The following is a 27979-nucleotide window of genomic DNA, read 5'->3' on the forward strand; positions in this document are numbered from 1 at the left end:
GGTTGGGAAAGATGATTGCTACTGATGTCATCAAGCACCCAGGTACGGCCTTGCCTAAAACTGTCTGCCCTTAGCCTTCTTAGGTACGTAAATCATTCTCTCCTGCCTCGTTTGATTGCTTGTTTAGGCCGCTTTGGTTTTTCTGTCACTCAGTGGTTATCAAACAACAACAACAACAACAACAACTCCAATTGCTCCTTGAAGTTGTCTACATGGAGCATCCTGGAATTGTGACAGTATGGATTTAGGCTAGGTTCAAGTGGTACTTTGAGATAACAGTGAAAAACTCCACAGTCTAACCTGGAGATCCAAATGGATTCAAACCGTATCTGTTGGCGGCCTGCCATAGGCTGAGCCAGTCACATTACCCAAATTAATCCTCATAGGACCGACCTTATTAAGGTAGCAACGGATGACCCCATTTTAGAGGACGTGGTGGAGGCTCAGAGAAAGGAGGTGACAGGGCTATAGCTTGGAAGTGTGGAACCCAGATTGCACACCCGGATTCTGCTGTGTGCAGCCTGAGAAGCCTCATGGTATGGCCTGTCCGTGTGTCAGGGCACCCGGCCCCACGCCTGGGATTCTGTGGGTGCCTGAGACTTGGTAACTGTCACGTGCCTGTTACAAGACTCAAAAAAGCAATGTGCACTGAAGGCAGGCAGGGACCTCCTTTCCCCAGCACTAACACACCTTCCCAGTTCCCCGAGGACCAGAATCCCTCTCTTTCCCTTGCTTTCCTTGGCAGAGTCCTGCTCATGTGACCACAGGGCAGTCCCCCATTCACAGCTGGCATTGGGAGCTGCTACAAGGGAGGCCAAGAGCCTTCACCCTTCCACCATGCCTGGGGACATCTCTTTCCTTGGAGCCTTGGGGAACCTGACGCCCGACTTGCACACCCGAGGTCTTTTCCAGAACATGCAAGAGTCTCACTCGGTTTGGAATGGGATGTATCCATCACTGCACTTTCCATGTCTCACTCGTGCACTCCTTTCTGTGAACTGTGGCCTCCCGTGCCTGCCACAGGAGAGGCCGAGCTGACAAGAAATCAACAGCTTAGCACTTGAAGGGACACACGAGGCAAGAGCTGACAGCTGGAAAGCTCTATTTAGAAAAGACCTCACGCTTTACACTGAAGAGGCTGTCGAAGCCCTTGGGGTCTGGAAGCAGTGCTTGGGCCAAAGTGAACTGGAAGGCTTCATGATGGCTGGAGGCTCTGGCCATGATGGGAGAGGAGAGGGTGTGGTGAGGTCCTTGAGGTGACCCAAAGGCCCACTGTGTGCAGGCTCAGGTTGGCCAGAGAGGAAAAGGCAGAGGCTTGTCCCAGAGGTGTTCACAGACCAAACGTGAATGGGCCAACCAGACAGACAGAGCACCGTAGCTCATGGGTGTAGAGTACAGGGACAGGGGCAGAGATCCAAGTCTGTTGGGGAACTAGTTAAGAACAGAGAAATTTTAACTGACACTAGAAGGCTGTATCAGTTGGATGTGTTTGGCTGAAGTGACAGAAAACCCTACCAAGAGTGGCTTAAACTACGAAGGCATCTAACATTGAATGTTTAATGACGATGTGAGAGATGGGAGGTCCAGAGGTGGTCTGGTGGCCCACAAGGTCATCAGTGACCCAGGTGCCTCCTGCCTCTCCGTTCTACCCTTAACAGAATATTGGTGTCACTGGTTCACGGTTGCAGTGTGGCTGCCTCCACTCTGGCCGTCACATCTGCACAGTTAGCACTCAAGTCGGAAGCAAGGGGGCACCTTCTTGAACCTTGCCCACCTCTTCTCAGGAAGGAGAATCTCTCACAGAAGCCCCCAAATACTTCCTCTAATACCTCATTGGCCAGAACTGAGTCCCGAACCCCTTCCCCAGCCAGTCACCAGCTGCAGGAAAAGTGGTTGCCGTGACTGGCTTGGACCAACCCTGATTCCTCCAAGTGGAACATCCACAGGAAGAAGGCAGGGCGGGCTGGACAAAGGCTACTATGTGAGCATCTGACACCATCCAGCTCTAAGGGACAAGTGGATAAGGGAGCTGAGGGCTCAAAGCACAGGGGATGGAGAGCAGAAGGAATGGCACAGAGGTGCAGAGGTGTGGGGACAGCTTGGGTGCTCGGGATTACTGCTGGTTCATTACCGTGGGAACACTGCACAGGTGGGAAAGGTGGGCAGGCCCTCATTTTCCAGTTTAGGCCTGGAGCGGGGCAGGCCTTAGGCTATGGGGAGCTCCTAGGAGACGCTGAGCATGAGAGTGAGTGCGGGAGCAGAGGGGAAATTGCAGTTTTGTACAGGAAATTTAGGAACAGAGTAGAGCCATTCTGTGACAGCCAATAATGTCACTAATAAAACTCTGGTGGCCTCTATTCAAACGGATGATTATAATTGACAAGAGAGAGCAAAAATGACCTTAACTCGTGCATTTGGTAGTGGCAGCTACCTGTTTCTGGATATTAGAACGCACACCCTCAGCCTGGTCCTTTAGACAGCTACTGTGTCACATCCGTGACCCTGTGGCCCCCACCGGTCCCACCTGCCCTCAGCCTGGCTTCCAGCTGGAGGCCCCAGGGGGCCTGAAATGACTCGGTGCCTGGTGTTGTCATGTACACGGGATGCCCCCAGCTTGAGGGTGGGGCTGACTGTGTCCCACTCTCCAGAAAAGACAGCAGAGGCTGCAAGTGAGTGGGGGCTTGCTGTGAGGTGTGGGGTAGGGTGTGACCCCAGAGCCTCTGCCTTTCCCCATCCACCGTGCTATGTATGACTTCAGGACTTCAGGAAGTTTGCTTATTGGCTAAACAAACCCAAGGGGGGCTCAGAACTCCTGCTGACTCCAGCGCTCCACCAGGGGGGTGCAGAGGATGGGAAGGGAGAGGACATGGGGAGGGGAGGGAGGAGGGCTCTACTCTGTGCCATGCTCACCCATGCAGAGGGGCACACATGTGACCCCATAAACGTGTCATCCATCCGTTATGCCCTGGGGCCCTCCGAGCCGAGTGTGAAGAATGCCCTGCTCTTGCAGGGACCACACGGTCTGGGGGTGCCCAGGTGGGCAGGTGCACCGTGGGGGAGGCCCTCACGGTCCAGCCCGTGTCTGAGAGGGCAGCAGCCCTAATGAAGGCCCTCTGTTCCAGGAAATCACATCCTGGGATGGACAGGTGCCCGGGTTGCCAGGTCAGCCAATTCTGGCCTTAAAGGGCAAGCTGGTATCATCCAGGGGGCTGATTTTTTTAAATTAAATGGCACATTGAGAACTCACTAGTCAAGCCCCAATCCTGCTCTCTTGTAGCCCTCAGCCTCAGCTTTGATTTCTTCTGGGGCCACAGCTTCTGAGCTTCAAGTTGAGTCCCATTATGCACATCAATTCTGTTCCCTTCCTGTGTTGACTTTAGTGTTAAGAGGCCACCCCAATAAACTCCCCCTCACACACAGGCCAGCAGGCCTCTTTTCATGCAGTTCTGTAAAACGTTGAGCTGAGGGTTTAGAATCACTAGGCTGGGAGGGGCCTGTCTGACCAAGCAGGGCGGGTGGGCCGGCGCTGAGGATTCACCCAGAAAACCTCAGCCAGGAAAGTGTCAGGCCGCCAGGAGAGCTGCCACCAGGGATTGAGTGGATTTAGAAGAAATCGATTAAGTGGATTCATCCAGCTGCCTCCGGGACGGCAGGCCCTGGAGGGTGGATGTATGTGTGAAAGATGGAGTGTCCCAGCCGCCTGGACCCGCCCCTTCTCCAAACCAGGTGGCGAGACATGGCTTTGAAATAGGAACACCGGCATTCAAAGCTGGCTCCATCACTTAGTCATCAAAAGGAAAATGAGCCTCAGTTTTCTTATCTGTAAACTGGGACTCTTGAAAGCCCTCCCTCTTAGGGTGGGGTGGGGGGGATTAAGCGAGGTAACACCGGGTTAGCTCGGAAGCTGGTTGGGGCTGAGTGTGCTCCCAGACACGCTATCATTGCTGTCATGATCCCTGTCTTCCAGGGCAGGGTCGGAATGCTTTCTCCATAAAGCATTTTACTCCGCCTTTGTGTCTGCCACAACTCCTCGGCTCTGCTGTTCTGATGCAAAACAAACCTTAGCCATAGGTAGTCCGCACTCTCCAGCTCTGCTTTCTGGGTGACGGGGGTTCAGGCACCTGGGACCTGCCATGTGTCACAGTTGCATTTTCAGCAGTGGGCAGGACTGTTTTCCCAACAAGTTTCACTTGGCCTTGGATTGCTAACCCTGTTCTAGGAGGCATGAGTCCCCTGGAGTCCCCTAAAGTCCTTGGTCAGAGGCTCATGTGCCCTGGAATCCATACCTCCCGGCCCCCAAGCAGTGGGGCAATTAGTAAATCGTGCCCCTGGGGGCCTTGCAGCTAAGACCCGAGTGAGTGGCGCTCTGTCCCTTATTCAAACGACCAGGAAACCCAGTCATGGGAGACGGGGGATTCACCCAGGTCACACAAACTCAGTTCAGACTTCCTGGGGCACTGTGACCTGCTCTTCATCACTGTCAGTGACAAGGGAAAGGCCTCAGGTGGGAGGGGTGTGTGGACAGGAGGACCTGTTGGGTCACGCTAGCCTCGCCTGTCAAGGAGCAGCTCTGAGTGACACATGGCCCACGTGTGTCACCTTTCAGCTCGTAAGAGAAGGTCCCTTTGGAAGCACTGGCTTCTGTCCTTCAATGGAGAGCCAACTGCATGCCAAGCACAGCAACCCTACGAGTCAGGTTGGGAAAGCAGGGCACAGAGAGGTCAGGGCAGTTTCCAGGTCACACAGCAGGTAGGGGCAGAGCTGGGGTCTGATGCAGACCTGATGCCCAGGCCCACACTCTCTACTTCCCCAGGAGCCATCATGACAAATGCCAGTGTCCCTCGGAGAGGTACCAGCTATCAGCCCCTGGAGCCATCCCTGCCCAACAACCAGGCAGTCATAAAAGGGAGGAAGGACAGGGATGTCTCCAGGGTGCCAGGCTGGGTTTGAATCCTGGCTCTGTCTCCAGGTGAGTCACCAAGTCCTCCTGTCCCCATGGTGCTGAAATCAGCAACTAATTTTTAAAAAAAATTTCTAATTAACGTTTTTTATTTAGTTTTGAGAGAGAGAGAGAGAGAGAGACAGAGCATGAGCGAGGGAATGGCCAGAGAGAGAGGGAGACATGGAATCCGAAGCCAGCTCCAGGCAGTGAGGCGGCTCTGCCAGTGAGGCAGAGACCTAGCGGCCTGCAGGCCACTGCACCCTGCCCAGGAGGCTGGTTTTGGGGTGGTGGTGGTGGTGAAGGGGTGCCCCTGCATGTCCACAAGGAGGCCACCAGGTGGGGGCACAGGGGCTGCACATATCCTGAATCTGGACCCTGTCTCGGGGCTCCTGGCCCTCAGCCCATCTCTAGTCAAGCGACTTTAACCAAGGGCCAGGAACTAGGCCTCAGGGGCCAAATCCAGACTTTAAAAGAATTAATTTTCACATTCAACATTGGGAGAGTTCAGATGGAAACCCAGGTGTGGCGATTTTAGCGGTGGCTGTGTGATCTGACATGAGAAGATCTAGCTGGGTAAGAGCCAACATGGAGGGAGAGCGTGCAAGTTGTTTTTGCATCTTGCATCCACGAAATACAGACAGATCAACTCAAAACCATCCTGCACACCTAGAAAACTGATTTGAGTATTAACACAACAACATGCATAACCTGAACCACAGAACTCAGCAGGTACACGACACGGAGAGGTGAACTGGGGGAGAGAGAAGCCGCGGAGGGCAGGGAGCTGTTTTTGCATGTAGAGAGAGGATGGAGACGTGGGCGGGGGGGGTGAGGTACGGGAAAAACACTCCCCCCCCAAAAGCATTTGGAGAGAAAGTGAAAAAGTGGAAACAGCCACAGTGACTGAACTAAAAAGGGAGAAAGGAGAAAGGAGAGGGCTTAAATTCCATTAAGATGCTATAAACAGGTGGAACACAGAGCCTGGAAGTCCGCAGCTCAATACCTGGCAGTGCTCTGGTGGGAAGGGCAAATCCCCAGGAGCAGAGTGAAGTCCAGTGGGTCTTTGAGCCACAGGGGAGAGGCGGTTCCCCTGCTGGGAGGACATCTGGTAGAGGCGGTGCGGCCCCCACAGAGGCACAGGTACCAGCAGACCCCGGAGAACAACCATATTCGCCGGTGCTAGAACAAGGTTGTCAAGGGTGAAGCCTGGCGCCAGAATTGTGTTGTGATTTTGCATAATCCCTGAAATGCTGCCGTTATATGATTGCGTGAACTTTTTCTGGGGCGGGCTGTCACCCGGTCGCAGTCTCTGCGCAGCAGCAGCAGCACGGTCCTGTGAACGTTCCTGCGTGCGGTTGGCACCTGGCCATTGCTCAGTGAGACTCTCCCATGGAAAGTCTCAGCGGGTCAAAGCCACAGACCCTCAGAAGTGAGGGGTCGGGAAACACCGCTGCATCTGAGATAAAACTCAGGAGGGAGGTGCCGCCTGGCAACCTGACGGCTTGGTCACGGACAGTGTAAAAGCAGGCAGTGAATGGAAGCTGGAGACAAAGGACAGGTGTGTGACTGCTGGTTGGGGAGAGCAGAGTTCCCATACTAGAGACTGGGTAGCCGGGAGTCACCATTTTCACCCCTCCTGCGCATGAGCATACATACCTATAAGCGCCACAACAATCCACCCCAGTAAGCTAAGCAGTGCCATCTGGTGGAGAATGGAGCTGTTACACTAAGCCCCACCCAACTGGGCCAACCTCGCTCTTCAGGAACACCACAAGTCTCTCTGCTTGCTTAGTTTATGGACTATAAAGTGCTTCATAGTTTGACTTCTAGGGAAAAAGGATGTAATTTCAACCATATTTCAGGCTGTTGGCTGGTCCATCTATTCCATTTTCTTTTTCTTTTTTTGTTTCTTTTCTTTTTCTTGACTACAGGAAGAGAAAAAAATTATTTTTATTTTCAATTTTTATTAAAAATATTTTTCTTTAATTTTTATATCTACTATACTTTTTACTTTTTTGTAAGTTTTCAAATTCTATTTTACTTCCATCATTTCATTTTATTCTATATTCATTTTTCATTCTATATTCATCTTTTTCAAATTTTCAAATGTTTTCCTTCTCCCCCCCTTCTTTCCCTCCAATCTATCAATCTCATTTCAAGAACCAGGACAAAACACACCTAGGATCTAGCATCATTTATTTGATTTTTGTGTGTGTGTGTTTAATTTTTAATTTTGTATTTTTTACATGATTAATTCTTCTTCTTCCTTGAAAATGACAAGACGAAGTTATTCACCCCAAAAGAAAGAGCAGGAAGAAACGACAGCCAGGGACTTTAACCAACACAGACCCAATCAAGATGTCTGAATCAGAATTTAGAAGCACGATAATAAGAATACTACCTGGAGTCGAAAATAGATTAGAACCCCTTTCTGCACAGATAACAGAAGTTAAATCTAGTGAGGATGAAATAAAAAATGCTATACTGAGCTGCAATCTTGAAAGGATGCCATGGTGGCAAGGATGGATGAGTCAGAGAAGTAATTCAGGGATACAGAGGACAAACTTATGGAGAATAATGAAGCAGAAAAATAGAGGGAAACCAAGGCAAAAGAGCACGATTTAAGAATTAGAGAAATCAGTGACTCATTAAAAAGGAACAACATCAGAATCATAGGGGTCTCAGGAGATGAAGGGGGGGGGGTAGAAGGTTTAAGTGAGCAAATCACAGAAGAAAAGTGTCCTAATCTGGAGAAAGACACAGACATCAAAATCCAGGAGGTACAGAGGACTCCCATTAGATTCAACAAAAACTGACCATCAACAAGGCATCTCATAGTCAAATTCACAAAATACTCAGGCGAGGAAAGAATCATGAAAGCAGCAAGGGAAACAAGTCCTTAACCTACAAGGGAAGACAGGTCAGGTTTTCAGCAGACCTATCACCAGAAACTTGGCAGGTCAGAAAGGAGTGGCAGAATATATTCAGTGTGCTGAATTGGAAAAATATGCAGCCAAAAATTCTTTATCCAGCAAGGCCGTCGTTCAAAATAGAAGGAGAGATTAAACGTTTCTTAGACAAACAAAAATTAAAGGAGTTTGTGACCACTAAACCAGTCCTGCAAGGAAGTTTAAGGGGGACTCTCTGAGGGGGGAAAGGATGAAAAAGACAGAGAGAGAGAGAGAGAGAGAGAGAGAGACCAAAAGCAACAAAGACTAGAAAGGACAAGAGAACACCACCAGAAACTCCAACTCCACAAGAAACATAATGGCAATAAATTTATATCTTTCAGTACTCACTCTAAATGTCAATGGACTAAATGCTCCAACCAAAAGACATAGGGTAACAGAACGGATAAGAAGACAAGATCCATGTATATGCTGTTTACAAGAGATCCACTTTAGAACTAAAGATATCTTCAGATTGACAGTAAGGGGATGGAGTACCATCTATCATGCTAATGGCTGACAAAAGAAAGCCAGAGTAGCCATACTTATATCAGACCATCTAGACTTTAAAATAAAGACTGTAACAAGAGATGAAGAAGAGCATTATATCATAATGAAGGGTCTATCCACCAAGAAGACCTAACACTTGTAAATATTTATGCTCCAAATGTAGGAGGACCCAAATATATAAGTCAATTTATCACAAACAGAAAGAAACTCATTGATAATAATACCATCATAGTAGGGGACTTCAACACCCCACTTACAATGGACAGATCATCTAAACAGAAAATCAAGAAGTAAACAATGGCTTTGAATGACACACTGGACCAGATGGACTTAACAGATATAGTCAGAAAATTAAATCCTAAAGCAACACGGGGTGCCTGGGTGGCTCAGTCAGTTATGCGTCCGACTTCGGCTCAGGTCATGATCTCGTTGTCCGTGAGTTCGAGCCCCACGTCGGGATCTGTGCTGACACCTCAGAGCCTGGAGCCTGCTTCAGATTCTGTGTCTCCCTCTCTCTCTAATCCTCCCCCATTCATGCTCTGTCCCTCTCTGTCTCAAAAATAAAGAAACGTTAAAAAAATTTAATCCTAAAGCAACAGAATATACATTCTTCTCCAGCGTGCTCAGAATTTGCTCCAGAATAGATCATGTACTGGGACACAAATAAATCCTCAACAAACACAAAAAGATCGAGATCATAACATGGATAGTTTCAGACCACAATGCTGGGAAACTCAAAATCAACCACAAGAAAAAAAAATGTGGAAAGATAACAAATACTTGGAGACTAAAGAACATCCTACTAAAGAATGATTGGGCTAACCAAGAAGTTGAAGAGTAAATTTAAAAGTACATAGAAGCCAATGAAAATAACACCACAGCCCAAAACCTCTGGGACACAGCAAAGGCGGTCATAAGAGGGAAGGATATAGCAATCCAGGCCTTCTGACAGAAGGAGGAAAGGTCTCAGATACACAACCTAACCTTACACCTTAAAGAGCTGGAAAAAGGACAGAGAGGAAAACCCAACACCAGCAGAAGACAGGAAATAATAAAGATTAGAGCAGAAATCAATGCTATCGAAACCAAAAAACAAAACAGAACAAAACAAAAACCCAGTAGAACAGATCAATGAAACCAGAAGCTGGTTCTTTGAAAGCATTAACACAATTGATAAACCACTAGCCAGTTTGACCAAAAAGAAAAAGGAAAGGACCCAAATAAATAAAATCAGGAATGAAACGGGAGAGATCACAACCAACACAGCAGAAATAAAAACAAGAAGAGATTATTATGAACAATTATACGCCAATAAAATGGGCACTCTTGAAGAAACGGACAAATTCCCAGAAACATATAAATACCAAATCTGAAACAGGAAGAAATAGAAAATTTGAACAGACCCACAACCAGGAAAGAAATCTAAATATTAATCAAAAATCTCCCCCAAAACAAGAGTCCAGGGCCAGATGGCTTTCCAGAGGAATTCTACCAAACATTTAAGGAAGAGTTAACACTTATTCTCTTGAAGCTGTTCCAAAAAAATAGAGGAGTGGAAGGAAAACTTCCAAACCCTTCCTATGAGGCCAGCATTACCTGGATTCCAAAACCAGACAGAGACCCCACTAAAAAGGAGAACTATAGACCAATTTCCCTGCTGAACATGGGTGCAAAAGTCCTCAACAAGGTATTACCAACAGGACCCAACAATATGTTAAAAAAATTATTCGCCATGACCAAGTCGGATTTATACCTGGGATGCAGGGCTGGTTCAATATCTGCAAACAATAGATAGGATTCATCACCTCAATAAAAGAAAGGACAAGAACCACATGAACCTCTCAATAGATGCAGAGAAAGCATTTGACAGCATCCTTTCTTGATAAAAACCGTCAAGAGAGTAGGGATAGAAGGATCACACCTTGAGATCATAAAAGCCATATATGAAAGACCCAATGCTAATATCATCCTCAATGGGGAAAAACTGAGAGCTTTCCCCCTAAGGTCAGGAACACAGCAGGGATGTGCACTCTCACCATTGTTATTCAACATAGTATTGAGAGTCTTAGTCTCAGCAATCAGACCACACAATGAAATAAAATGTATCCAAATCAGTCAGGAGGAGGTCAAACTTTCACTCTTTGCAGGTGACATGATACTCTATATGGAAAACCCAAAAGATTCCATCAAAAAACTGCTAGAACTGGGGCGCCTGGGTGGCGCAGTCGGTTAAGCATCCGACTTCAGCCAGGTCACGATCTCGCGGTCCGTGAGTTCGAGCCCCGCGTCAGGCTCTGGGCTGATGGCTCAGAGCCTGGAGCCTGTTTCCGATTCTGTGTCTCCCTCTCTCTCTGCCCCTCCCCCGTTCATGCTCTGTCTCTCTCTGTCCCAAAAATAAATAAACGTTGAAAAAAAAATTTAAAAAAAAACTGCTAGAACTGACCCATGAGTTCAGCAAAGTCACAGGATATAAAATGAATGCACAGAAATCAGTTGCATTCCTATACACCAACAATGAAGCAACAGAAAGAGAAATCAAGGAATCGATCCCGTTTACAACTGCACCAAAAACCATGAAACACCTAGGGATAAATCTAACCAAGGAGGTGAAAAATCTATACACTGAAAACTATAGAAAGCTTGTGAAAGAATCTGAAGAAGACACAAAGAAATGGAAAAATATTCCATGGTCCTGGATAGGAAGAACAAATATTGCTAAAATGTCAATGCTATCCAAAGCAATCTACATAGTCAATGCAATCCCTATCAAAATAACACCAGCATTCTTCCTAGAGCTAGAACAAAGAATCTTAAAATTTGTATGGAACCACGAAAGACCCCGAAGAGCCAAAGCAATCTTGAAAAAGAAAACCAAAGCGGGAGGCATCACAATCCCAGACTTCAAACTTTATTACAAAGCTGTAATCGTCAAGACAGTAGGTACTGGCACAAAAACAAACCCTCAGATCAATGGAACACAATAGAGAACCCAGAAATGGAGCCACAAATGTATGGTCAACTAATCTTTGACAAAGCAGGAACGAATACCCAATGGAATAAAGACGGTCCCTTCAGCAATTGGTGCTGTGAAAACTGGACAGCGACATGCAGAAAAATGAACCTGGCCCACATTCTTACACCATACACAAAACTAAACTCAAAGTGGATGAAAGACCTAAACATAAGACAGGAAGCCATCAAAATCCTCCAGGAGCAAGCAGGCAAAAATCTCTTTGATCTTGGCCACAGCAACTTCGTACTCAGCACGTCTCTGGAGGCAAGGAAACAAAAAGCAAAAATGAACTACTGGGGCCTCATCAAAAGGAAAATTCTGCACAGCGAAGGAAACAATCGGCAAGACTTAAAGGCAACCAACAGAATGGGAGAAGATATTTGCAAATGACATATCAGATAAGGGTTAGTATCCAAAAGCTATAAAGAACTTATCCAACTCAACACCCAAAAATCAAACAATCCAGTGAAGAAATGGGCAAAAGAGATGAATAGACACTTCTCCAAAGAAGACATCCAGATGGCCAACCGAAACATGATAAAATACTCAACGTCACTCATCATCAGGGGAATACCAATCAAAACCACAATGAGAGAACACCTCATACCTGTCAGAATGGCTAACCTTAACAACTCAGGCAACAACAGATGTTGGCGAGGATGCAGAGAAAGAGGATCTCTTTTGCATTGTTGGTGGCAATGCAAGTTGCTGCAGCCACTCTGGAAAACAGTATGGAGGTTCCTCAAAAAAATAAAAATAGAACTACCCTACGACCCAGCCATTGCACTACTAGATATTTATCCAAGGGATACAGGTATGCTGTTCTGAAGGGACACATGCACGCCAATGTTTACAGCAGCACTGTCGCCATTAGCCAAAGTATGGAAAGAGCCCAAATGTCCATCTCTGGATGAATGGATAAAGATGTGGTATATACATACAATGCAGTACTACTCGGCAATCAAAAAGAATGAAATCTTGCCATTTGCAACTACGTGGATGGAACTAGAAGGTATCATGCTAAGTGAAGTTAGTCAGTCAGAGAAAGACAAATTCCTATAACTTCACTCCTATGAGGACTTTCAGATACAAAACAGAGGGAAGGGAAGCAAAATTAATATAAATACAGGGAGAGAGACAAAACATAAGAGACTCTTACACCTGGAGAACAAACAGAGGGTTACTGGAGGGGTTGTGGGAGGTGGGATGGGCTAAATGTGTAAGGGGCATTAAGGAATTTATATTGTTGTACTATATGCTAACTAACTTGCATATAAAGTCAAAAAAATTAATATAAACAGAAAAAGAAGATCCAGACGCTGGGGGGACATTCCCTCCAGGCCGCTCTCTTCTGGGGCTCAGATGGAGCCATCCTGTGGACAGAGCTTGTGTCCCCAGACCTCCACAGTCCCCACTGCTCCCTAAGCTCCCCCTGCCTCTCCATACTCGGCCCCTGGAGTCATCTGAGTTTGCTGTCCTCCCTGCTGCCTCATGGAGCTTCACTTCCTCATCTGGGCATGAGCCACAGCCATGTCAGCCTGCCCCAGTCCCTGGCCAGGGGTCTCAATGGGCTGAGAAGGTAGCCCTCAAGGCCGGCCCTGCAGAGGCAGCTGAGAAGGGGAGGAGGTGGGCCAGGAGTTGGGAACAAGGGCTCTGGGAAGTGTCCCCAAGGTATGCCAAGGCTTCTGACTTCCCAAGATCCACCCTAACAGTCCCTCATATGGCCCTCCATCAGGCATTTGCAGACCCCAGCCAGCGGGTGTCTGTGGTCCCAAGGTCAACACTGAGGGCACACAGCAGCAGACGCCCAGCCCAGTGCTCCAGTTCTGGCATGTATAGCTCATGTATGGCACATGGGCTCATGTATAGCACAGCATCCTGTGAGGTGGCTGTGGCCAGGCCTACTTGCAGTGAGACAAGGGGCTTGCCCGAGGTCATGCACACTAATAGGGGTTAGAACCTCAGTCTGCCAGTCTATAAAGCTGCCCCTCAAAAAGCAGACCATGTCCCCAGGAGACTGGTCATCAGGCAGTTACAATCAGGTGATTTGAGTATGGATGGGGTGAGTGTGTCAGGGTGGGGGGTGGGCAGTGGCCAGACAGGGTCAGAAGAGCAGAGTCCTGAAGGGGGAGGGGCTTTGCTAGGTGCTGAGGACCCAGCTTGTGCAAAGGCCCAGGGGTGGGATGCAATGGGGGCGACAGGGCTCGCATGCTAAGGCAGGAGCAGCGGGGTGGGACAGAAGGTGACGCTGGGCGCACTCGCCCCCATGTGTGGAAGCCCCCAGATTCCCCCCTCCTCCAGGCTCCACCCACGTCCTGGAAGCCCTGTCTCCACGTCTCCATCTGTCTCCTGCCCCGAGGCCCGGCCCCCTAGCCGTCTCCTCAGCGTCCTGAGCTTCCACACTGTCCTGTCTTGGCTCAGACACAACAGATGGATTCCCGCCCTTGAAGTGATAATTAGTTTCTCATTACTGAGAGGTACCATCCTGACATGTCCTCAAAGTTTAAAATAAATTAAAATTGGAAAAAAAAATCCAGACTGTTAATGGTGTAAATGAGCACAGGAGTAAGAGAAGGTCCCTCGGCTCCTATTAATGATGGAGCCCTTCTGGTCCTAGAGAGAGGGAGGAGGTGGGCTTGACCCACAGGTGGCCTGTGTCTATTCAGTATTCTATCTATCATCACATTTTTCTCAGCCCGTTTCTGCATCTGGCCCAGAGCCCTTAGAGAGCTCACGGACTAGAGAGGAACCAGGGTGATCATAGCCCTGCACCGGAGGGGGTCTCGGTGAGGCCAGAGGGGGCTGTGGAAGGCAGTGGGAATCAAGAAGGGCTTCGAGGAGGAGGGTCTCCCAGGATGAGCCATCATCTGGCCACAGGGAAGCAATGGGAATACCTGATGAATGAGTAAGTGAATGAACGAATGAACGAATGAACAAATGGGTGCCCATCCAACAGAGAGCAAGGAGGAGCAGCCAGACCAGGCCTGGGTGGAAATGCGAGGCACCCTGAGTGGGAGGGCTGTAGTGTGATAACTGCCACACACCTGTCCTTATGGCCCTCTCGCTGCCGCACCTAACCTGAGCCGGCTGCATGGGAGCCCTGCTCTGTCCTCTGCTCCAGGACACTGCTCATCATTCCTAGCAACATCTCCCAGGGTGTCCTCAGTATCCCCACACGTACTTGTACCTGCCCCCTGGGGGTTGGCTGAGTTCAACAGATTGATAACGCAGACTCGGGTTAATTAGCTAGAAAGGTGAAACCAAGGAGTACCGAATGCACAAAATACAGACTCGAGGCAAAGCTAAGATTCCACACTAATAATTAAGACACGGGCATCCCACTGCGGCCTCAGGGCCTTTGCACTTATTCTTCTCGCAACCTGGAACTCTGCCTAGTGTATCACTTGTTCCCAAAACACCTTTAAGAACTGCGTCCAACATCCTTCCTGATTTTATTTTTCTCCACTCTGTACACCGCCACCTGACTTTGTGTACACGTCACTTCTTTTTTTTTCCGTCTCTCCCACTAGACCTTTGGCTACATCAGAATGGAGACCCCTGCTGGCTTGAGCCACCGCTGTGCCCTGGTGTCTGGAATCAGCCCAGCATGCGAGGGCCTCAGTGAACGTGCCCCGGGTGAGTGAATGTTGTAGACCACAAACCAGAATGTCCTGGGTAGTGCTGAGGGCTGTTTATTCACCCTTTATTGACCCCCTACGTGTGCCTGGCACCGACCTAGGCATAGAGGCAGCAATGAATGAGGCAAAACAAACAAACAAACAAACAAACAACAACCCCCAGATACCTCTGTGCCCTGCTCCTGAGGCAAAGACACTGTGGAGGGTAGACAGTGAGCACACTGTGTTAGAAGGGGCATGCACGGCAGAGGAAAGGCAGGAGTCAGGAGGCTCAGAAGTGCCAGGGTGGGGCTGGAAGAGGCTGGGGGCCAACCACGGCTGGGGCGTGGGGGAATAATCATGGGAGAAGAGATTGCATAGGACCTGGTGCCCTTGTGTGTGAGGACTCTTCCTCCAGATGGGGGAGCCGTGCCTGGGTGCTCGAGCAGGGGTGGAGCCCTGAATGCCCCGAAGGGATGAAGTTGGTAATGGCAAGGGAGACTAGGGGTGGGGGACGCTGTGACTGGGGGTTGGGTAGGCGGGGATGGTTCCTCGGAGAAGGTGACACGTAAGATGAGGCCGGTGTGCGTGCATCTGTCTGCCTGACAGGTCGCATGCTGAGTCACTTTGACTTGACCTCTCTGGCTTGTCACCACCCCCTCCCGCCCCCAGGAAGAATCCTCCTTCTAGGGGCCCACTCGCCAAATAGAAATGACCAACACAGAGCCCACACCCCCCCCCCACTTCCTTTCAGGCTGCCAGACTCTCCGACTCCGGGCCACTGTCTACCTGGGGTAATCACCCCTGGGCCAGGTACCAGATCATTCGGGACAGCCCCCACCCAGGCCCCACGGTCCTGAAATTATCCACACTAGCCAATCCTAAGTGTGTCACCTGCCTTGCTTGTTCCCTCCTGCAGAAACCACAAGTAAGGCGCCTGTCACAATTGTCCCTCCTCCTGGGGTTTCTTCACGTGGCCCTGCATGGTGTGGCGTGCCCCTTCCTCCTGGGAACCGTGAGGAACAAACTCTTCTCAAAGGCATCGACTCCTGATCTGTAGGCCTTACTGAACCTCAGATTTTCTCTAGATACACTTTATTTTAAAGCAGCACTACCAGACCCTTTGCAGACAATTAAGAGTAACAAACAAAGGGACTGTATACGTTGTCATGACATCTTCAGCAAAGTTAATGTTATTAGAAGTCCTTCCCCCCCATAAAATGGCAGGTTCCGTAAGAGCAGAGGGCGTATAGGAAATGACCCTGAGCAGACCAGGCACCTGCGAAGTCCTCGGTATCTGTCTATCCAGACTGAGAGCTCAGGCCCAGTCGTCCCCGAGTCCCAGGCTCCACCTTCCTACCGTGCTTGCTGTTTGGTCGGTTTGTCAAATTCAGCTTTTAAGCTTGTCAGCTTTGCAGGGAACTTGTCAGCTCCAAACTCATCTTTCGAGCAATAATCAAGTTACACCGTGCACGATACGGCCTGTTCCCAGAGTTATTTAATTAGAATCTGCAGCTATTAGCAGGGCGAGAGTCAGCACAGCCTATTTCAAAGCCAGCTACCTCTCTGGTGGAGCGTGGGAATGCACAGTGTGGGAGGGAAGAGGATGAAGTCCCTGAAGATACGAGGTGGACTCCTTACGTTGGGAGCATGGAGCCTCTTGCATTTCCAGGGAAGCCCCTGGAGAGGGGAGGACTAGAGCCGAACTTGGCTGTTCACCCCATGGAAGGAAGGGCTGAGAATTTCAGAGGGCTGTGGTTCTGGGAGCAGCCTGGCCCAAAGGAAGCACACAGAAAAGTCTGCCCCAAGACTGCTGTCCTGGTTACGACAAGGTTCAGCTGCTGTCACGGAGGTGCCCCGCAAGAGTTTGCATCTCTCTCCGGCTCGGTCTACAGGCAGACGGTCCAGGGCTGGCCTGGCAGGGCGGCCCCAGGAAGCTCCTCTCCCCAAAGCCCTGTCATCCCAGAGGAGCCACCCTGGGGCCAGGGTGGGAGTTTGCGTTCCCAGCAGCAGGACAGGGAGAGAAACACAAAGGGCCTGGTTCTCTGCTAGGAGACATCCCAGAAGGACAAATCACTTCCCGTCCCATCCAGGGGGGAGAGTCTGGTCACTCAACCGGCCCTGCCGCAGAGGATGCCGGGAACCCTAGGGTCTTGGGCGGCCACACGGGCAGTTCAAAGTCCGGTGTCTGGTTACTCTGAGTAGTGGATAATGCCACCAGGAGCCACATGGACACGTCTGCCACATCTCCTTTAATGTCCTCTCTCGGCACTGACCACTCTCTACCCTGAGTTCATGTTTTACGTGAGACTGTTCATCACACAAGCTGCATGAAGTAATTTCATAATTCAGGAAGCAGGTGAGAACCCACCAGGGGTGTCAAATCGCTGAGGGATGCGATGACTATCTCTGAAGCTCCCCACCCAGAGCCCACTGTGCACCTGCAGCCAAAGGTGTCTTGAGTCGCAGAAGTCGTCACGTTGGTCCCCACTCTTTAGAAAATGAAGACTGTCCCCGAGAACCCACTTGGACTAAGGAGACCAGAGGCAGCCAGGGGCCCTGAGCTCACAGGAGAAAGTCTCATTGGTGGAGCATCCCATGCTCCCAGCAGACTGCTTCCCAGGCCCTGAGCTAGGGGACATTCAAGTTTGGGGATGCAGAGCAAAATGCACTAGTGGGCGTGGTCCTGGAAATAAAGGGTGCTGCCCCAAACGCCCACCCCTGCCTGCCTCCCCCACCTCTGTCCTGTATGTGCACAGCTTCCTTTGGTGTGAAAACCCTCCAGGTTCCTGTGGTGGGGGGGATCCCTCCCCATGCGGGACATGGAAAAGCTAGACTCCTGCATTACAGTGGAGACTCAGCTGCAACGTTTGGGACCCCTAAGCTACTTTGGGGGCCAACCCCCTCGCCATTTCCACTCCCACACAAGCTGGTTCTCAGGACTTTGTTACCCTGTTGTGAACTCTTGGTCATAAGCAACACAGGCCACAGGACCTAAATGTTCCCCTTGGCCCTTCTGAAAAAGTGGGGCAATGTTAGTGTAGGAAGGTAGGATACAATCTCTAATTGCTTTCTTTTTTTTTAATTTTTTAATGTTTATTTATTTTTGAGAGACAGAGAGAGACAGAGCATGAGCATGGGAGGGACAGAGAGAGGGGGAGAGACAGAATCCGAAGCAGGCTCTAGGGTCCGAGCTGTCAGCACAGACCCCGACACGGGGCTCGAACCCACAAACTGCAAAGTCACGACCTGAGCTAAATTGGGACACTTAAACAACTGAGCCACCCAGGCGCCCCACAATCTCTACATTTCTGTAAAAAAAATATTTGTTATAACATTTCTTTATTTTTGAGAGAGACAGAGACAGAGTGAGAGCTGGGGAGGGGCAGAGAGAGAGGGAGACACAGTATCTGAAGCAGGCTCCGGGCTCCGAGCCGTCAGTGCAGGGCCCGATGAGGAACTCGGACCCAGGAACTGCAAGATCGTGACCTGAGCCGAAGTCGGCCACTCACCGACTGAGCCACCCAGGCGCCTCCACAGTCTGCATTTCTGCCCTGCAATACTCCCACGACAAGTCCCTTAGGTGATTTTTCTATTTAGTTGTTCTGGTGAATTCCCTAGGACTACATCACTCCACACTCCTCCGACCGGGACATGCACGGCCCCAATTCTGTGTGGCGAGGATGCAAACAGAGTATCTGTGATACACCTTTCTGCGGCATCGACTTCATTACAAGATTTGGAATAACGGCCTCCCTCCACCCCATACAAAAAACACAAGAGCAGGGGAGGAGAGAGATGCCTCAGGAAAAGCAGCCCAGTCTCTAAAGCTTCACCCAGCTGGGGACAGAAGGACAGACCCGCAGCTAGGGTGGCCTCTCCTCTTGTAGGCCGCGGACATGAGATACCCTCTTGTTGGGAATCCACTGCAGAGAACTCTGAGGGGTGTGCACATTCCCGTTGTCCACGGGACCATATCTGCTTGCCCAGGCCACCATGTCCACACGGTGCACCCATGTTGCATCACACACACCTGCGTGGGTTTGGGTCCGATTCCTGGCCAGTGTCCTGCACCTGTCCCGGGGCTTCCTGGAGCTCAGCATCTTTCGCTGCACTTAAAATGCAGGGATGGGGAACCCGGGTGGGCCTCAGTCCCTCGGCATCCCACACGTGGTTTTGCTCAGGTCGTGATCTCACAGTTTTGTGAGTTGGAGCCCCATATCGGGCTCTGAGCTGATAGCACAGAGGCTGCTTGGGTTCTCTCTCTGCCCCTCCAGCACTTGCACTGTCCCTCTCTTTCAAAACAAGTATTTATTGAAGTTGCTTTAAACTTCGAAAATGAAACAAAACAAAACAAAACAAAATAAAATGGAGGCATGGAGCCGTGGCTCTCTCATTTGGGTTTTATTTTATTGTTTTGAAAAATCTTTTTTTTCAATCTGTATGCAGTTTCTACACAGTGGTTTTCTGGCTCTAGGGACGTGCTCCCTGGCTCCAGCGTTCGCTGTGCGTGTCTGAGTCTGTGGTGAATGGGTCACACCTGGCCCTGCTAATGGTTCTCATGATGCTGGTTCCTACAGAAGTCAAAAGGCTCTGCTTTGAGAATATGCTGGAGCTGCAGAAGGCTGGAATGAGGCTCCAGGAGAGGGCTGGGCTCTAGGCTCGGTGGGAGACTGCCTGGACATTTTTCCTTCTGCTCTGTCATTACCTGAGGCAGCTGGGGGGTCCTCGGTGTCATGGCCTGGCTCCACATAAGGACTGAGTCCTTTCTCCTGCCCTATATTTTCCCATCGGTCCTTCATAATGGCTTTGAACTCTGCTCTCTTGCTTGGGTGGACGCTCATCAATTTCCTCCAAAGGTTTTCTCATTTGAGGGTCGCAAATACTAGAACATAGTTGCATTCCCCACTCGGTATTTGTCCTGGTGCCTCCCAGAAGACCCCCCTGCCCCAGATGGCTGGAACTTGGATTGGGGAAGGGCTGTGGCTCATGGAGTCATCAAAAAGGAAGGGCCTCACCATGATGGTGTGGCCCTCCACCTTGTGCTTCCTACAACTCCAAATCCAGCAGGTCACTATCCCACTGACACTCCTCCAGCCTGTGAAGCTGTTCTGGATCTGGTCCCACCCGTCGCCCTGGCCAATCTCCTGTGCCATGTCCCCAGGCTTCCTGGAGCTCAGCATCTTTCCCTGCACTTAAAACGCAGGGACGGGGCTCCTGGGTGGCCTCAGTGGCTCAAGCGTCCCACTCTTGGTCTTGCTCAGGTCTCTATCTCACAGTTTTGTGAGCTGGAGCCCCGCGTCGATCTCCGAGCTGATAGCACAGAGTAGACTTGGGATTCTCCCTCTGTCCCTCCCCCACTCGCACTGTCCCTCTCTAAGTAATTATTCATTTAAGTTTTTTGAAACGGTATCCCTTCCCACGTGCTATGTGTTCAGGGGTGTATATTTCTTCTCTTGACGTGGGCACTCGCCCAATGGGACAGGATCCCGTCCTTGGTGTTATCTCTGGGGCTCTTTTTTAGGAGTTTGGGGGAGAGGGGAGACCCAGGAAATAGGAATTGACCTAAGCAGGGGCTGGCATGGCTGGCTGCCCAGGCTTCTACCCAGATCCATTCCTGGCATTAGAACTTCTGTTCCCAGGGAAAGTGGTCTCCTCTGCCCCGCCCCTGGGCCCCACTGTGCGACGCTGTGTCTGTATATTGTATACAAACGTACTTGTCTTTTCACTTTGTAAACTACAATGGGCATGGATTAAACCAATATAAACAGATAAAAAGAATAATCAAATACAATAAAACCCAGGTAAAGTGAAAGAACAAAATAAAGACATGGACTGTGGCTCAGCTGCTTCCTTCGGTGCAGCTTCCTGTCTTCCTTCAGTGTAGGTTTCAAATGGTGTTATTTGATGATATTTATTAAGGTCAAAGGGGTATGATTTTATTCCCTTTTTTAGGTGTCACATAGCAAAACGCTGTTACTAAGAATCTGAATAACCTTCGTACCGGTCCCTTTTGGCTCGTGTTGCCAAATCGGGATCCTGGGGTCATTGTCCATGGCTCCCAGTATTCACTACTGGCGGTGGACCTTGTTCCCCATGACAGAGGCTGGGCCCCACTGGTTCCCTCTGGGGCTCAGCTTAGTGCTGGGGGTGTTGCTGCCGGATGATGTGCTCGAGCTCCAGTGGGGGGGGGGCGGGGCTGAACTGGAGCTGGAGGAGAAGGCTCCAGGGCTCCGCTAGGGGGCTGGGCTCCCTTTGGGGATCCTGGACTCTAGGCTGGCTGGGAGACTGTCTGGCATTTTTTCCTTGTGCTCTGTCTCCTGGTGCCCTTCGGGCCTCAGTTTCTCTTTGAAGAGTTCGGCAGGTATAGCGGGCTCACTGGCAGTCTTTTGTCCTGCCACTGACCTGTTGTACCTCCTGGTTTGGGGAAGGACTGTGGCTGTGGGAGTCGGCAAAACAGGAGGGCCTTACCATGATGGTGTGCCCTGTGATGAGGGAGCATAAGGTAGGCTGAGGGCAAAATACAGGCCGGTACTGCACCCCTCCTGCCCCCCTGGTTGGAATATGTTTGATAACCCCAGACAGTCCTGGCTACCCAAGAAGAAAGGAAAGGGGTTTAAGTGCTTGCCATGGTGATGTGTGGAAAGTAAGGCCAGTGGAAAATAAATCCCTTTACTGCCTACAGCCCATTGACAAGTCCTTGAAACAGGCAGAGTGGCCTCCCTGTGGGAGCTCAGATGCCCCAAGGATGACATTTTGGTGGGGGACAAAAGAGAACCTTAGCTGTACATGATCCCAACCTCGAGGATCCTCGAGGATCCTTCCCTTGAGGAAGTCTGCTTCCTTTATCTCAAGTCCCCTAAGATAGAAGCTGGCAATCATCCTGCAAGCTTCTACTTTTCTCTTTTCCTCCTTTACTCTCATTTCAGGTGCTTTTTGGGGAGTGTGGTCTTACTGGAACACTCTCCTGTCGATTGAGCAGGCTGCTACCCTCTAGCCCCGGCCACTCTGTGGGGAGGAGAGCGCCTGCCCTTTGGCTGCAAGTTGGTACCCTGGCCGGGATGGTAATGAGATCCAGAAACTTGATGTCCTGTCTTCACTCCTGTCCTTAGACAATGTTGTTTGTGTAGGGCACGGGACAGCCACCTAAGCCACGAAGCCTAAGACTCCCAAGTGAGGTTTCCTCTTCAGGGGTCTAATGCGATCCCCTCCACAACTCTGGACTAGCCACCTCTGGCCGCAACCGCTTCACTGGGAGACAGCAGGAACCAGTAACTGAGTGAATTAAAACCCAACTGGGGACCATTCCCTAGGGGAGTTGCTTGTGAAGACTCTATGGGTGGGACTGTCACTTGGACCATGATGGATTTCCACCTGTGCTGCTTTCTGTCAATGTCCTCTACTAACTACTACTGAAATTACAAAACTGGGCAATTGATTCCCCCTTGTGAAACTTTTCTAGTGTTTTCCGTGGGTTACAAACGGCAGGTTCTTCAAGAACCTGGAGCCTGGCCTCTGTGGCATGCTCTTCAAAGACCAGGGAATCAGGACATGACCATCAGGGCCCTTTTCAGGCATGGCCTTCGGGGTAAGGTATTTCAGTCCATTCGCCAGGCACCTGTCTGCAGTCTAGAATGCAATGGGGAAGTGGGGGGACGCTAGCATCCCTCCTTCAGGAGCCCTTAGTCGGCCAGTTGGTGGTCATGGAGATTTTATTCGAGGGACGCCTCGGGGCACGTTGACACCAGGAAGCTCTGACATACTGTGTGCATGGGGTGCCACCCAGGAGTCGGGGGCATGGTCAGCGGCAACGGAGCCTCTCTCTCTTTTCTTTCGACTTTTCTCTCTGGGAGGAGCATGGGGGCTTCTCCTCAGTCTCCAAAGATTCTCCCTTGGGATGCCTTTGTAACCCACTGGCAACAACTGGGCTTGCAAAATGCAGAAAGGACTGATCCTGTAACACTGTGTGGCCTTAGTAAACAGACAGAGGTACCCACCTCCAGGCCTTCATGGTTACCCGGACCCTGGGTCCCCTTGGGGAACGTGCTCAGGAACCAGGTCAGGAAACTCCCTCCTGATATATCGGATGATAATTGTCTCAACAGGCCTCCTTCCTCCTAAGAGAACCCAGGTTAAGGGAGGAAACACAGGCCATCCCTGACAAAAGGGACGCGGACTCTTTCTCTCTGTTCCTCCTCCTACTAGACGTGAGGGCTTCTCCCTCATTTATTTCCCGGCTTCACAGCTATGATTAGAGCCACGTGTGCTTAGTCTTCCTTGGGACGGGGACTTGAAGGAATATTCCCGAGCAGCTGCTAAAACTCCATTTGTTTCCCCTCTTCTCTGGCCTGACCCAGATCGCCCATTTCCACTTTGGGGGAACAGAAAACGGCATCTGTGCCTCTGACAGAGCTGATGAGGTTGGAACCAGGAAATTGTCCTTGTCTGCCTTCTGCTGGCACCTCACCTCTTCTGCCTTCCCCTCCCCCTCCTCCTGTTTCTGCACCACCTTGGGTGTGGCCTGAGTACCTGGTTCCTATCCCATCCTCAGTGCCTCGGGCACTGCTGGCTCCTTCTCCTACCCTCCAGGTCAAGGAGCCCAGAGCACCCCTGGGACCACCCGCCCCAGATCCCCACCCCCCCCCCCCACACTGGCATCCCAGGGGAACAAACGGATTTTCTTTTTTTAAGTGGATGCAGGTGAAACAATTCAGTGTTGAAACTCACCTAAGTTTGGCGGACCTGTCTTTAGACTTATCAGCATTAAATAGAAAATGTTTTTTCTACCAAGGTTTACCAAAGGTCAGAGAAGCTCATTTTATCTCGGTTGCAATTTGTTAGCACAAAGATGACTTAAAATAATGGTTAGTTGTGCCTGGTTCAAAGTTGTCACAGATTAAGATAGCTTTGAAAGTCTTTGGTAACATGAAACTTTAAGGTTTCGTTGTTGCTGTTTTTTTTTTTTTAACATTTATGCATTTTTGAAAGAGAGCAAACGGGGGAGGGCTAGAGAGAGAGGGAGACACAGAATCCGAAGCAGGCTCCGGGCTCCAAGCTGTCAGCACAGAGCCTGATGTGAGGCTCGAACTCACGGACCAGGAGGTCATGCCCTGAGCTGAAGTCTGATGCTCAACCCACTGAGCCACCCAGGCGCCTCAGTAACCTGAAACTTTAAAGTTTTCTTTCAAGTCTGCATGACAAAGGAGATGAAGTTCATTGGACATCTAGGTTTTTTTTTTTTTTTTTTTTTTTTTTTTTCCAAATAGGACCGAGTGCTCAAGCATTGATTCCTAAACATAAGGTTTGTCTGCTTTGGAAACAAGGTTCTTTTTCTCAGTTGTCTGCCAGGAGAACCAAAGCTTTCTAAAGCTTTCTAAAGATCAGGTCTTTGATGACCTCAAGTGAAAACGTGTCCTTGGTAAAGGAGCTAGGCTTTGCTAACAGCTCTATGATGCTACACGTTTGCCTGTAGGATCTCTCATTGCCACCTTCAACCTTGGTTGAATAAATAAAGTTGTAAGGTTTGTAATGACCTGCAATCCTATTTGGGACAGGCTTCATAACCTTCTAAGGTTTTAGCAGACTTTCCCAAGATTTCAATTGTAAATGAAGTCTTTCTGACCAGGTAGGCCTTTTCATTTGGTATGTTATGTTACTCAGAAAAGCTCTATCAAATGATGGTAAACCTTGGGCTGTACTGCGCGGGTAAATGTTGCAACTACCCCCACTCTACACGCGATTCCTAAAGTGTTCAGTGTTTTGGCATAAGGTCCTCACTTGATATTCTGATTATTGAAGTGTTACGTGTCGCAGAAATAACTGAGTTTCTTCATCAGCTGCATCCTTTTTTTTTTTTTTTTTTAATTTTTTTTTTTTCAACGTTTATTTATTTTTGGGACAGAGAGAGACAGAGCATGAACGGGGGAGGGGCAGAGAGAGAGGGAGACACAGAATCGGAAACAGGCTCCAGGCTCTGAGCCATCAGCCCAGAGCCCGACGCGGGGCTCGAACTCACGGACCGTGAGATCGTGACCTGGCTGAAGTCGGACACTTAACCGACTGCGCCACCCAGGCGCCCCTTTTTTAAGATTCTTTTTTTTTTTTTTTTAATTTTTTTTTTTCCATCAGCTGCATCCTTAAGGACCTCTTGATTCGGAAAAAGGGCTCTGTGGACAAACACGGGTATTTGATGTCTTTAAGATGAACATGAAAACGGGTAAGAATGTCCAGAATTCAGAATTAAAAAGCTGCAATCAAACTGAACAAGAGTTGGGAACGTGGGACTGAACTAACTGAGGAAGATCAGAGTTTTGGGACTCTTGTCAGAGACTGCTGGTTCTCCGATGTTTGCTCTTTCTGGTGAAGGAAACTTCCTCTTAAGATAGCTATGATCTACGGAAATGTCATCAAGCATTCCTTTGTGAGCGGAAGTGTTTATCTTTTCTCTCTACCTAAACCCTCTGACATTCACACGCTCCCAGTGAGTATCCTTTCTCTCGTGACAATCGTACTCATTTGCGTAAGTCCTTGGAATGGGACACCATTGGAAATACTGGTTATTTTTACCAAGGCTTTGACTGGGACGTCCTATTTGAGACCCATGCACAGACTCAGAGGTGTGAGCATGTAGCTCCAAGGGACCAAGGTTGACTTTGGGAAACATGGAGCCATACAGCCCCTTGGAAATGTTGACCGATACCTTGCTTCCAGAGTTCCCAGTAGCCTCCCCAGGTGAGTCAAGAATGTCACTTCCTGGCAGGTGCAGGAACCTCAGGATATCTCGAAGACCTCGTGAAGAGGAATTCGCCCAATTCCACAGATATTGCAGGCCTGTCTGACAGAAGTAACTGGCTTGGCTTCTGGCCTGGAGAGGCTACAAAAAGTTCAGTCTGGAGATTCCAGATAAAAGGTTCCGGCAGAGCAGACTTGAAAAGATCCTTATGATCCATCGCTATTCTTGCTGAACTTATGGAAACAATTGGGCCAAGGTTGTTAAAGCTGGACTTGTCCTACGAGCGAATTAGTCTCGATTTGGCCATCTCTGGAAATGAGGGTTTTTACAGAGACAAACTATGTTTCAAGAACGCATCGTTAGGGATGGTAAATCCTAGTTTTGATTGTCTTTAAAAATTTGTTGTTTGCCTAAGCTAGACAACTGGAGGTAAACTTTGTCACAGTAGCACAGGTATGGACAATCTTCTTGCTTGTTATTCTGCGGGAATAATAACCCCATGGGTATATGATTTAAATGACTGGAAGATGGGATGGATTTACCTACCAATAGACAAAGAGGCTAGTGGTTTATTCATCCTTCACTTGAGGCTGGGTTAATTCATAAATCTCTAAGCATGCAAACATGTCCCTCCTAAACCTGATCTGACAGTTACTAGAAACCTACCCCATAGAAACCCAAAAGACCTGGTTTATTCAAAGGATGGAAAGTCAAATACAAGAGGGGATTTGACTCCAAAATGAAAGGGCTGCAGTCAAGTTACAGGGGCATTTTTCACAGGCTCCCGTATCTCAATGAAACCTGTACCCCCTTTCGCAGGAAATCCATTAGCACACGAATGTGCCTTCTTCTTCCTGTGAACCTGTGGAACACTTGTTCACACCTCTTATGATGATGGCAACTTTCTTTTTCATTCTCTTTCCCCAAGTTCTACTAACAAGTCCTTCTTACAATGGGCCATTCAAAAGGACCACCACAGACATTTGAGGTACAAACCAGAAAGACCAACCTCATTCCTGCTGCCTCTTCCCACTCTCCTCTGAGGATGCTTCCCGCCCGACATCTAGCATCTCACTGGCAGCACTAGGAAACACTAAGTTTGTAATTTGCTCTAACCAGTCACCCCTGTTTTTCTCGGTTCCAGAAGAGTACCTCTGATTAATTAGCTGATTGCTTACTGCACCAAACAGAGTCTACAGGATGGCTGTGCATACATCACTTGTTACACAGTTAAGGCCTTAAATGACTCTCAACATACCATTATAGTGTTAAATATGAACATAACTCGAATGCAGAAAACAGTTCTACAAAATAGAATGGCATATGTGCTAACTGCTGCACAAGGTGTAACTTACACTCTCATCAAAACAAAATGCTGTGTGTACATTCCAGATGACCACAGAAACATTTCTGGATTTCTCACTGACATGAGTACGACATGGGATGACAGTTCCCAAGAGGAGACGGGTCCTGTGCGGGACCTCGATGCAACCGCGGTTAGGCTAACGTGTGCCCCTTTGTGGGTAAGAAAGAGGCACACGCCCCCCCTCCCACCTGTCCCTTTCCACCACCCTCCACTTGGCACTGATCCATCTCGAAATCTGTTCCCAGGATTATTGTTGTTATTGGAGATACTTTACAAAATTCCTCAGTTTTCAGGCAGGAAGAGTGATGGTATTTTACAACAAAACCGTAAGATGCATGCTTACCCGTAGAGACCCAGCTTTGCAGGGAGTGCTGAGTCAACACCTAGGTTCGTGTTTACCTATCTGCTGTCTTTTCAGCTCATTTTAAAGACAAACAAGAGGCTTCTTCTGCATGCGTGCGTAATGGAAACATCTCTCTACACTGGGTGACTAAAGACATTTTTAAGCAAGATGTGCACATCATATTAGGATGAACTTTATTTTTACATTGTTGTACAATTCATTCATAAACTTAAAAAAAAATACAAACACATGATTTAATTGTTGTCCCAGAAAAGATTTTTGTGGTGCTACCTGCCGCTTCCTCTACTCCTGCTCATGTCGGAAATGACCGTTTCACTGGAACAATTTGCACGACTTGAGATAAAGGTCCCAAGTGTGTCCTGATGGTGGGGAAGGAGGACACAAACGTCCTGCTCGGCGTCCTGCTGCCTATCCCCGGGGTGGGAGGTGGATGGCAGGCCCCCACAGCGCTGACCCTGTGGCAGGCTGGGGTCTAGAAAGAACATTC

At 49.2% G+C, this 27979-nt stretch overlaps 1 long non-coding RNA gene across 2 annotated transcripts; it reads left to right on the plus strand.

Annotated features, from left to right (window-relative positions):
* On the plus strand, window positions 1-27764 carry LOC125159775 (uncharacterized). 2 transcript variants are annotated; one of them, XR_007149908.1, is made up of 3 exons: window positions 1-42; window positions 14944-15049; window positions 27547-27764. It is a non-coding gene; the product is annotated as an uncharacterized LOC125159775 (long non-coding RNA). The 2 variants fall into 2 exon arrangements; XR_007149907.1 differs by lacking the exon at window positions 27547-27764 and adding an exon at window positions 21960-22294.
* The last annotated feature ends 215 nt before the right edge of the window (window positions 27765-27979 follow it).

This window comes from Prionailurus viverrinus, unplaced genomic scaffold (genome assembly GCF_022837055.1).
Source record: "Prionailurus viverrinus isolate Anna unplaced genomic scaffold, UM_Priviv_1.0 scaffold_61, whole genome shotgun sequence".
In the NCBI taxonomy this organism is placed as follows: Eukaryota; Metazoa; Chordata; class Mammalia; order Carnivora; family Felidae; genus Prionailurus; species Prionailurus viverrinus.